Source organism: Arachis hypogaea, chromosome 5 (genome assembly GCF_003086295.3).
Source record: "Arachis hypogaea cultivar Tifrunner chromosome 5, arahy.Tifrunner.gnm2.J5K5, whole genome shotgun sequence".
Classification (NCBI taxonomy): Eukaryota; Viridiplantae; Streptophyta; class Magnoliopsida; order Fabales; family Fabaceae; genus Arachis; species Arachis hypogaea.
The window spans coordinates 10,494,908-10,507,024 of record NC_092040.1 but is presented as its reverse complement, the minus strand read 5'-3'; the positions used below and the strand labels follow the sequence as shown (position 1 = coordinate 10,507,024).

Here is a 12,117-nt window from a genome sequence, read left to right as displayed (position 1 = left end):
ATGACTTTTTCTCTTAAAACCGAACCAAACCGCACTGCGAACACCCCTAATATCCATATAAATCCACAGTATTTATTTATCCGTATCTGATTGGATCGAATCGGATCCACACTCGAATCAAATAGAAGTAAATATGTTTAAAAAAGTAAACAAAAAAATTATTGACTTTCTTTATAAAAATAATTTTTTTAATATTTTTTATTTTATGGATATATTTGATATCTGATCTAAACATAAAAAGTGCGAATACGAATTTGATCTAATGAGTTTAGTACGAATTGGATCAAAATTTCAGCCATATCCCATCTGTAAACACCCCTAGCAATAATAACTAAAAAATTATAATGATTATATTTTTAACTAAGAGGAAATGCCAAAAAAAAAATACTAAATACAAGAACATTTAATCAAATATTAAAAGAAAATTTTACTTTAAAACAGTTAGACTATTTTTGCTCAAATATATATATATATATATATATATATATATATATATAATGTAATAATAATAATAATAATAATAATAATAATAATAATAATAATAATAATAATAATAATAATAATATGATAATTGTTTTATATATCACACAAATATAAACATTTTTTTTCTATGATCTTAAGAAAGGTTTTGTAAGTCCCTAACCTTGTTATCGATTTTTGTAGTGTTAGCCCTCGTATTATTAATTTGATTCATATATAATTCGGATGATAAATTATTTGGTGACGTGCTTCCTTTTTTACGATGATATACTTGTTTATTATTATTATTATTATTATTATTATTATTATTATTATTATTATTATTATTATTATTATTATTATTAGGGATAAATATTGTTTTGGTCCCTGATGTTGAGGGTCAGAATCGAAACCATCTCTTATGTAATTTTTGATTTAGAATCGTCCTTAATGTTGTATTTGATTTTAAAATTATCCTTTTAAATATTTTTTTCTAAATGACAAAAATACCCTTTTTTCGCCATTTCATTCTTCTTGTTCTTCTTCCTCCAGGAGAACAAATTCTGTTCTTGTTCTTCTTCTTCCAGAAGAAGAAATTCTTCCATTAACAAACTCAAAACTTCAAATCTTAATACAGTTAACAAAATTCAATTATAAGAATTAAAAATACCCCTTTTTTCACCATTTCATTCTTCTTGTTCTTCTTCTTCCAAGAGAACAAATTATGTTCTTGTTCTTCTTCTTTCAGAAGATAAAAGAAATTCTTCTATTAACAAATTCAAAACTTCAAATATTAATACAGTTAACAAAATCCAATTACAAGAATTAAAAATACTCAAATTCAGCTCCAATTACAAAAATAAAAAATCTATCATTTTAATTACCAAGAACAATCAAATACAAGAAAAAAAAAACAAAAATTAAAGAGAAACACAAAATTCAAAAACAAAAATACAACAGTAATCCAGAAATCCAAAAATCCAGTAATAAGAATAAAAACAAAACCAACAATAAAAATTAGGAAATTAGGGATTATGATGAACAACATCAAATTCTCCAAATCTAACAACAACAACATATTCAATTTCTTTTTAAAACAGAAAGAATGAAACTTTATCTTATAAAAAGCATGGAGGTCACCGTTGTTACTCTTGGAGATCGCCATCGGGGTGGAGGTTGTTGTTGGCCGCTGCTACTCTTGGAGATCACTGCACCGTCGAGGTGAAGGTCGTCGTTGGCCGCTGCTGCGCTTGGAGGTCGCCACGCCGTCGGATGGAGGTCGCCGCGCCGTCGAAGTGGAGCGCCGTGCCGTCGGGGTAAAGGTCGCCGCCATCAGGGTGGAGGTCGTTGTCGAGGTGAAGTGTGTGTGGCGGTTGTGTGTGATGGAGAAGTAGAAGAAGAAGAAGGAGGTGGTGTGTGATGGTTGTGTGTGAAGAAGAAAAAGAAGAGTGATTGTTGTGAGTGAAGAAGGAGAAGGAGTTACACTGTGTGTTTTGTGTTGTAACGGTGGAGTGAAGAAGATAGGGTTTGAAGTTAGAGAGGTGAGAGAATACAAGGGTAAAATGGTCAAAAAGGATGATTTTAATACCAAATATAACATTAAAGACGATTTTAAATCAAAATATATACTAGGAACGGGTTCGATTCTGACCCTTAACATGAGGGACCAAAACAATACTTATCCTTTATTATTATTATTATCATGTACATTAAAAAATAACAGACCAAATTATTGCCATAACATAATAGAAGTATGGAAGTTTATCATTCTTCTCTAATGGAGGAAACAAAATTCTTTTCAATAGTTTATTTAACATTTAGTAGAATAAAAATAAATTTTATTAGAATAAATTTTAGTATGAGTTTAATATTTTTATTCATCATAAAATATTTATAGAATTACTCGTACATAAATTTTGGAAAAAAGAAAAAAAAACCATGATTTTTAATTTTATTTTAAGATAAACTTTATTTTTAATTTTAAAATAAATTTTAATTTTATTTTTTAATAATATTAATTTTTTACCGTATATAATTATTCAATTATTTTTTAATCATATATAAATAAATTACTCTTAATAAGACTTTTTTGTGTTATTCATTTTTTTAAAAAAATAATTAATTATTAAAATAATTAAACTTTTCTCAACAAAAATAATAAAAAAATTATGAACGGAAAAAATTAACCACCCTAAAATTTTTTTGTATTTTTATTCATATTTTAATTATAAACATAAATATAATTTAATTATATTATTTATGAAATGTGACTATAGATGTAGATAAAATTTAGTTATATTACTTATATATAGTTTCATTGTATTGTATTGCTTATAAAGTTAGATTATAATTGTAACACCCTACCATACTTAATCTTATGCTTAAGTCATAAGACTAAGATAGTAAGGTATTACGACCTCTAAGAATAGTAGTATATATATATATTATAAAATAAAAAATATTTAACTAGGAGTCTTGAAAAACGAGTAAAACAAAATCGCAAAATAAAAAGCGCAACGCTCAGGAAAGGATTACGTGCGTGCTAAAAAACCTAATAGGAACATGGTAAAGTTAAGCAAAAGAATAAAGGATAACAAAGGAAGTAGCATAACTAGCCCCTGACTCAACCTGCGAAGCTAAGGCTGGCCAAAGGGTATATATATACATATAAACATACATAAGTGTTCTCAAAACACACCAAAATACTAAGGTAAACTCCTAACTCTCCTTCAACCTCTAAGAGGAGTAGCATACACAAGATACTTGGAGAGTAAGCTAAATACATATATACATATATACAAACAGAAAACCAAAATACACCCAAGGACTACTTCGCTTTCCAGGATCCAGACGCTTAACGAGGAGCCTTTCAACCTGCATCTGAAAACAACAATACAATATGGAATGAGAACCGGAGGTTCTCAGTATGGTAAAAGTGCCACGCGTATAATAAATACGGTCCTGAGAATGCCATAGCCAATCCTAGGACTCCAATATTCAAATATCCAACTTAATACTAAACAGAAGCTATCAACAATGGTAGGTATTCTAAATATATCTAACTTACTTAGTTTCAATCCTAAATTAACACCAAACAATTTCTCCATTTCCTCCATCCCTCCATCATCCACAATGTAACAGAAACAAGCAACCAAATAAGGTCACGCCCAAGTAATGAGCAGATAGTACAAATAGCAAGTATAACAGATAGCAGGTGATATATATCAATTAGGCAAACCCAGGAAATGCATAGTAATCAAAACAAATAAATGCATATGATGCCACTACAAGGCTTTTGTTTATTTGTGGAGGTTTTTTTTCTTATTTGTGGAGGTTTATAACCCCCACCAAATGGTTTGTGGGAGTTTCTAAAACCCCCAAAATTTGAGGTGCCACGAGGTCTTTTGTGGGAGTTTTTAAAAACCTCCATAATCTATTCAGTGGGGGTTTTATAGTAGACTTTTGTAGCAATTTTAAATCATTTTTGTGGCAGTTTAAAACCCCCACAAATTAATTTTTTAATTTAATATAAATTATTTTGTGAAATTTTCAAACCTCCACAAATCCTGTAATTATTTATTTATTTTTAATTTCAAATCATTCATTAATTTCATATCATTTACATACTCTCAAATTAAAAATTTATTTGTTAATATCAAAATTTAAAAACTAAACCTTTTATAATACAATTCCTCAATATAAAACAAAACTCTATATATAAAAAAAATTCTCAATGTCAATAATTACAAACATAATTGCATATTGTATTGTTTTACATAACTATTACTATTTTTCTTTAAAAAGTAAAATAAAACAACTTCAATATTTCAATATCATCTAATTACATAAAAATCTCAAATATACAATCTCAAATATTTACAACAAGAAGCAGCTTAGTAACACCCAATGTTTTTGCAAGCTGGACAGTTCATGAGTTTGTCCACCTCCCTCATATCCAGTTTCAAATTCTCCCTTTCGAGCAGAAATTACCTGATTATTAAGAGAGTCACAGAAAGGCACATTTAAATTTAAATATATACCCGTCAAGAAGCATCTGATAGAAGATCAAAAAATATACCCGTCAAGAAACCCACATGCACCATGAGAAACACAGAAACAAAGTTACAATCTTTTTGAAATTTAATAAAATGGTTGAATTGGGATTAAGAGACAGACAGAGAGAATCCAATCAAACTAGCTGCCAGAAACAATTTGAATTTGAAAACCCATTTGAGATTAATAAAAAAGAGAAACGCTGAAACAGTTATTCAGAAACTCACCTCTCAGAAGCAGAGAATGCAAAGAGGAATATCAAATCAAACAAAGAGGAACCTCTGCAATAAACCATGCATTCAAAAATCAAAATTGAGAAGAAAGATAACGACTTTAACACTCAGCTGCGCAAACAATACACACAAGAAAAAAAATATGAAGCATTGAAAGCTTGGAACTTGAAATTCGGGAATTGACTGAATTGCCCTGTTTCAGTAAACAGGGTAAAAAGGGAAAATATCAAAATTGGAACTTGGAAGAAATCAAATCCAAATCCAAATTGAAAAAGTTAGTTCACAATTATAACCAAATATATAAAAAAACAATGAAATATCGTGCAAGCATACCTCACGGTATGAATGAGATTTGTGCAAACACCAATATGACTCACCGGATTCAGGAAGCTTTGACATATTCAGATAAAATCTCCATAAGCTCAGCTACAACAACAGCTTAATCGACATAAAAGAATACAAAACAAAGATAAAAAAATGAGTTTGAACAATGAGATTTCTTGGTCCTATCACGATGATCATGGAGCTAATGGTGGAATGATATAAAATCTTATTTCTCAATTTATTGCCGTGGCATCCATCTAGTTAGCTATGGCAATTTCTTTTAAGATCAAAGTCATCAAGGAACTAAGTATTCAGAAATTAAGTCATTATGGTACCAAGTTATTCAGATAGTATAAGCTTAAAAGTCATTCTGTTGAAACTTAAAAGTCACTAATTAATCCTTACAAGTATAAGCTTCAAGGCATCCTCTGATAGTACATTCTCTCAAATTCAAATCACCAAAGAAATCATTAAGCCTGGACAAATTTCACGAGACAATTACAATATACTAAAATTATGTAATAAAATCCCATAATTCAACTCAAATTCATTTGAAACTACAATTACCGATCCAAGGAAGGACACTCGAGGAACTTCATAATGAATTATCTTCAAATTATAAGAACTACAGCTACAAACCCTGGTTTCCGTCTTTGCCTAGTGGCTTTGAAGGCAGAGATAAGCAAAATCATAAATCACAAGCAAATTCGAAACAATTCATGACAGAAAACAAATGCATGAAAAGTGCAGTAAGATCTCTTACAAACAAGTCAACAAGTCGGCCCCAAGTAGCCGGGACAGAACCACTGAAATTATTGTCAGCAAGAATAAGATATTCAATGATCGTTAAGTTGGCGATGTAGTCAGGTAAAGGGCCTGCAAGATTGTTGTCCTGCAACTCCCTGCATGTAGAAAGAGTATCCCACCAGGTTACTTTTATGTACCAATAAGTCACTAACATTTGATCAAACACTTGGTGAACACTTTATATATGAATAATAACATTTATAGCATACAGGAAAATGTACTTGAGATAAGCTATGGTAATCTGATTCTTGGATTCGTACAATATTAGAATTATCAAATCTCATAAAAAATGTGAATCTATGACAGTAACAACATACAAGCTAACCAAGTATTTCAATTTGGCAATTGAGGAAGAAAGTGTTCCGGAAAATCCTTTTGATGCCAAGTTCCTGCAAGAAGCAACTAATGCATTGTCAAGGGGACCAGCACATGCATGCCAAAGTTCCGAGTCCAGAACTGGCTTTTCTTCTGCAAAAAGACCTCTAACTTCAGTTTTGATAAAAGCAATAGAAGGCTGATGAGTGTGGCAAAAATCATTGAACTCAATAGCTTTCTCAAGACTAATATCTGTGAAAACAACAGCCTACAAAATAAAATATATACAAATACTAATATATCAAAATAAACTAGATAGAGATACATTGATGATGGGAAATTCAAACAACAAACTTCAAATTAAATAAGAAAGAAACCACAATCAGTATCTATGTTTACCTGGCAACCAAGATCTCCTAGTCCTAATATACGCTCGTCATTAATGACAACAACTTGAGTGCTCTTCTCTAGCCAGTTTTTCAGTACTTCAAAGATCTAGCCTCTGTAGAGTCTCAAACACTTAGTATCTCTTCTTATCTTTCTTTCTTTCTTTCTTTTTTCACCTCAAAGGCTAAATGATGAAACAAAACAATAAATACAAATAAAAAACCATACTTCACTTTCAATATGATGTATAGACACTGCAGTCGACGAAAAATGCTTCTATATTTCTAGCAGGCTTCTCCAACAGTTGGAGGGTAAACAACAAGAAGCAGTTCCTCTATGTTATCAATCAGAAGCTTATAAAATAGCCTCTCGTTCCTCTCCTGAAAAATGACATCAGTGCAATGTCACATGTAAAATGGTGAAAAAGAATGATTGTTATAAATAAGAACCTTCTCATTAGTTCTTACAATATTATTACTGAATCTATTCATGAACACACTTTGAATTGATTATTTCAAGCAATTTAGTATCATACTAGTTATAAAAAACCTGCAGATAAATCATAAGTTTCAGTTAGCCGGTTGTACCTATTTTTCATGACAAATACAAGAGGATTTAAGGTAAAGTTATTCATGCTCACATGGATTTTCATTGTAGTCTAAGGTTCAAGCAACATAGCTATTTCTAAATAAAATCAATTTATCAGGATTTCAAATATATACATTAGTATCAAAGTAAAAGAGTGTCGCGAAATCAAAATTCAAAAATTAGCAAATCAATTTATCAGGATTTCAATTAAGAGAATAAACAATTCATCGAACACTTGGAGTGCTTGAGAATTTGAAACAATGTTATCAATCAATAGATAATAAAACTCATCGAATGTTATATCACATAACAAATCATGCAGATCTGAGAATTAAAAACAAAGAAAACGAATAAAAAAGAAAAAGAGAAGGAGAACCAGAAATTGAGAATGAGTGAAAAGAAGAGCGTACAGAAAGGAAAGAATGTCGATGGAGAACACGAGCGTCATTGCCCAAGGAAAGTTAACCAAAGAAGCGGTTTCTCTCGATCTCAGAGGCTTGGGCGTTGCAATTAGATCTGAAAACGCGTTGATGAAGGAAGCGCCTTGGCTCGATCTCAGTAGCTTTATAGCAAAAGCAGAATGGAGATTAACTTTAGCGGCGGTGACGGCGGCAATGGAGACGGCGGTGGAGATCGTGAGCTTAGGATTTCGGTGACTCTCACCCTTCTCTTCTTTCTCTTCGAGTGTTTCTTGGGTTTTGAAGAAATTTTAATTATGTGGTGATAATTGATAATAGTAGGATTTTATTGTTAGGTATTTGGTGGGAGTTTATCAAAATGCCACATATAAAATAAATTGCAGAGGTTTTTAAAAACCCCCTCTAAAAAATACCCACAAATATATATAAATCTTGTAGTGTGCATGCCTGTCCTATGGCTGATGGGGCCCATCTGTCGGTTATCCAGCCAACCCGACAAGTCCGAAAACCTTAGACTGTCCTCCGTCGCGCATCCCCAAGAGTCTATGCATATAGTTCACATTCAATCATCATATAAATCACTCAATGGGGGTTATCCATACCCGAGAATTTATACGTGCCCGGTCACCCTTACGATGTAGGGTTAACAGAGTATCAAGAATCAACCTGGAACACGTGGTGGCGAGCCACGGTTTTTACCCAAAAAAACTTGTATCTCAGATATCATCATTCATAAACCATAACAATTATCATCAATACATCATTAAATGGCAAGCCTTAACTTTAGACCTCATTAACATTCTCATTTTCTTCATAAAAGTCACCGTTTACAACTTTCTTCACCCTCAAGTTATCTTGTTTTCATAGCTTCTTTTGTCTACTGGACCTAGAACCATACTTAAAGCCTTAAAGGGAAGAAAATGAAGATTTAGAAGTGGAAAATTAGTTTAAAAACAGCCAAAACCGATTTTTGCAGCAGGCAGCATCCACGCGTACACGCAAGCCACGCGCACGTGTGGGTGTACATCAAGTCACGCGTACGCGTGAGTCATGCGTACGCGTGAATATGCACACACGCGTACGCACGCTTCTCGCGTAGGCGTCGCCAAAATTCCACACCACGCGTAAGCGCAAGTCACGCGCACGCGTGGGTGGACGTGTTTTGAAAAAAATGGGCAGAATGCCTAGAATGATTCTTCAACCAGATTTTACCATCCTGCAATACAGTCTTATACCTCAAACTTGCAACATCCATAACTTTCTCTACGAAATTCCATTTTTCACAAAATTGATATCAATTAAGAGTTCTTAAAACCATCTTTTACTTGCAACAAACCATAAATCAATCAAGAATTTGAGGAGTAAATTATGGATGTCCAAAATTCATCAAAATTTGGTTTTAACCACTTTCAATAAAATCACATTTTCACCAACTTAACTTTCTTAACATATAAACCTACATTGTAATGCCATATCCACTCAATTCATCAACAACCATTGCCAATAATAACTTCAATCAACTTAACCAACCTCAATCATTGATAATTACTCACTTTTACCTCATACTTCAACAACCCTTCATTGTTCATATCAACATTTCACATACACCAACTTACACCATATATTTATCAACATCCCATCAATATACCAATTTAAATACCATTAGCAAAATCAATTCTTCATACACAATAACCCATCAACTTAACATAATAACTTGTCATTAACAATTACCAATCTTAACTCATCAATAACAATATCAACACAACCCATTATAAGCAAGTCCAACAACATGGAATTAATAACATCATCATCCCATTTAATGTTCATCAATATTTATACCAACAACAACACAAAGCTACTCTTTAAATGCCATTAACAAATTCAACCTATCTTATGGTTCTTCTAACCTAAGTTTTTGCAATACCGCAAATATTAAACATGCGAAACTTAAACTATACCTTGGCCGATCACTTAATTCACCTAAGGCAGCCTCTCAACACAAAATCACAGCCCCCTCCAAGCTCAATCAAACAGCCCTAAAGTAAGCCTTGGTCACCAACAAACCTCCAAGTAAACCCAAATCAATTCCAATGCATGAACACCCACTTAACCTACACCTAGTACATATATATATGTTCCAAATGAGTTTTCTATCACAATTACAAGATTGAGCTAGGGTTAGAGTGTTCTTACCATACCCATATGCTCAATAGCTTGAGTCCACAAATTCTGGAAGCTAACTTGAACCTAGAACATAGAAATTGGACAAGATTCACCATTAGTTTTCAAGTTTACCAAAGAAAGAGGGATAGAAATTCTGAACCTAATGGAGGCTTACCAGTAAAATTGTTCGGATAGAAAGATAGAGTTCGACGCGCTCAGCGCATGGCCACGAACGGTGCGGCGATTGGAGCCCGGACGGAGGAGTTATGGTGGATCAAAGGTTGTGAGGGTTGAGAGCTCCTCTTCCCTTCCCCAATTCTGTTTGTGTCCGCTGCATGCAATGGGAAAGAAGGAGAGCTGCTGTTTTGTTTAAATGTTTGGGTCCAGTTGGAACCACAGGTCCGGTTTGGGCCCCGGTTCAACCGGTTCGGTCCTTCCGGTCTAACTTTGGGCCAAATTATCGAAATTGATATCAAAATTCTCGTTTTGACGAGTTCTATTCTATTTTGATATCAGTTTTGCGTATTTAATTTTCCTAATTAAAATTTGATTTATTGACTAATTATTTACGATTTTAGCGGGGTTTACAATAATTATGACAATAGAATTGTTCTTGTATTTTTATATGTGTAACTAATTGGTGGTGTTAAAATATTACTCTTAATTATAAATAAGGTTTATAATTTAAAAAATCAAAGACTCAATTAAAAAGATACAAAAAAATGATGTTAAAATATTCTAACTCTTTAAAATAAAAATATTCGAAATTCAATTAAAAATTATTTAAAATTTAAACTCAATAAAAATTTATATTCAATGTGTTTTGTATTAAATATATTTAATAACCTATTATATCATATTGGTTGAAATTAGTTTTTATAATGTTAATTTTTTAATAACACTTTATTAGAAAAAATCATCTTTTCAGAATTTTTTAAAAACTAATTAATATTATATATATTTTGTTACATTACATCTTGTTATAAAAAATTTATTTATTTTTAATGCTTATATTAAAAATAAAAACAAAATTTAAATTAGTAAATTTTAATCTATAATATAATAATAATATAGTAATTATTTTATATATTATAAGAATAAAAATTAATTTTTTTTATTTATAAAATTTTAAGAGCTTGTTTTATATATATATATATATACATATATATATATATTGATGAATGTGATATATTTTTTATGTAAATAATCTTTTAAAAAAAATCTAATTGTTAATCTATTACCTTTTTATTTTAGTCGAAATTAAATATTTTTTATTGTTTTTGAAAAGAAAATCTTTTGAAGAATTTAATAATATGTGATAAGGAACACCGAATAAATTAGACATAAACCAATTAAAACATAACATGAAAACATCTTTAAAAAAAAGATGTTTTAGGCGTCTTTATCTGAGTAGCCTCTATGTTACAAATACTTCAGTAAAACATATCTCAACAATTAATAGTATTGCTAAAAATTAAAATAACACTGTTAAAATGTTCGTTTTTCTACTATTCCATTTTTTTATTTACATGGCAATAAAATTTAAAATTTAAAATCTTGTACATGTTATTTGAATTCTTTACTATTAAACAACGAAAAATGCTAGAGGCTAACATAATTTATTATTTTTAATTATTAATTTATTTTATTTAGTCTTTTAATTTAATAACTTATTTTTAATCTATATTTTTAAATATTGATAATTAATTATTGGTTCTCTAGCATATTTTAATAAAACATATTAGAGAGCCAACAAAATTCATAAATTATTTGAACTAACTTGTCAAGGATTAATTCATCGTGCACAAAATAAGATTCTAATTCTCAACACTTATTTAAAAAGATTAATAAATTAACTACTAGACAAACCTAATTTGGTGGGCTCTTAAGCTATTTTCTAGTGGCCTGGGAGCTAATCGACTCGCTTAACCTTAGCCCCCATGGAGCGAATCCACAAACCTTGGGATTGCACACTTGATTTTCTTTTTTTTTTTTAATCTTTTTGCTTATTAATTAAATGAGTTAGCTGATAGTCCAAAAAAGCTAGTCGTGACCCATCAATAAATTGACTAAAAGACCACTTTCTTTTTTTATTGCGTCAGTGTTAACTGAAACACCTAAAATGATCCTAACTCGTGCTGTGTAATGTATTGGCCCAGTCCATTCCAACTAAAAAAAAGTCATCATAGATCACAACTATTTACTGCATACATGAATTTGCAGTATATTTCTATTCTGGAGAACTGGTGCCATATCATCATAGAGTGAACTGATGTGTATGTAGTACTAGTACCAAAATTACAACCCTTAGTTGATCTGGGAAATTGATGGTTGGTTTGAGATCTTCTCACGCCCTAGTTCCTGCTAAA

The 12,117-nt window shown here is 31.0% G+C and overlaps 1 long non-coding RNA gene across 11 annotated transcripts; it reads right to left on the bottom strand.

Moving 5' to 3' along the window:
• Positions 1 to 4,158: 4,158 nt before the first annotated feature.
• LOC112800710 (uncharacterized) lies at positions 4,159 to 10,091 on the bottom strand. Of its 11 annotated transcripts, XR_011861894.1 has the most exons (14): positions 9,924 to 10,091; positions 9,779 to 9,832; positions 9,544 to 9,702; positions 8,003 to 8,251; positions 7,577 to 7,856; positions 6,807 to 6,958; positions 6,591 to 6,693; positions 6,194 to 6,265; positions 5,833 to 5,971; positions 5,637 to 5,733; positions 5,475 to 5,545; positions 5,123 to 5,183; positions 4,740 to 4,793; positions 4,159 to 4,449 (listed from the first exon to the last, which is right to left on the bottom strand). It is a non-coding gene; the product is annotated as an uncharacterized lncRNA (long non-coding RNA). The 11 variants fall into 11 exon arrangements; XR_011861901.1 differs by lacking the exons at positions 7,577 to 7,856; positions 8,003 to 8,251 and adding an exon at positions 4,876 to 4,938 and having other exon boundaries at positions 5,079 to 5,183; positions 6,194 to 6,459; XR_011861902.1 differs by lacking the exons at positions 7,577 to 7,856; positions 8,003 to 8,251 and adding an exon at positions 4,876 to 4,938 and having other exon boundaries at positions 6,194 to 6,459.
• Positions 10,092 to 12,117: the final 2,026 nt, after the last annotated feature.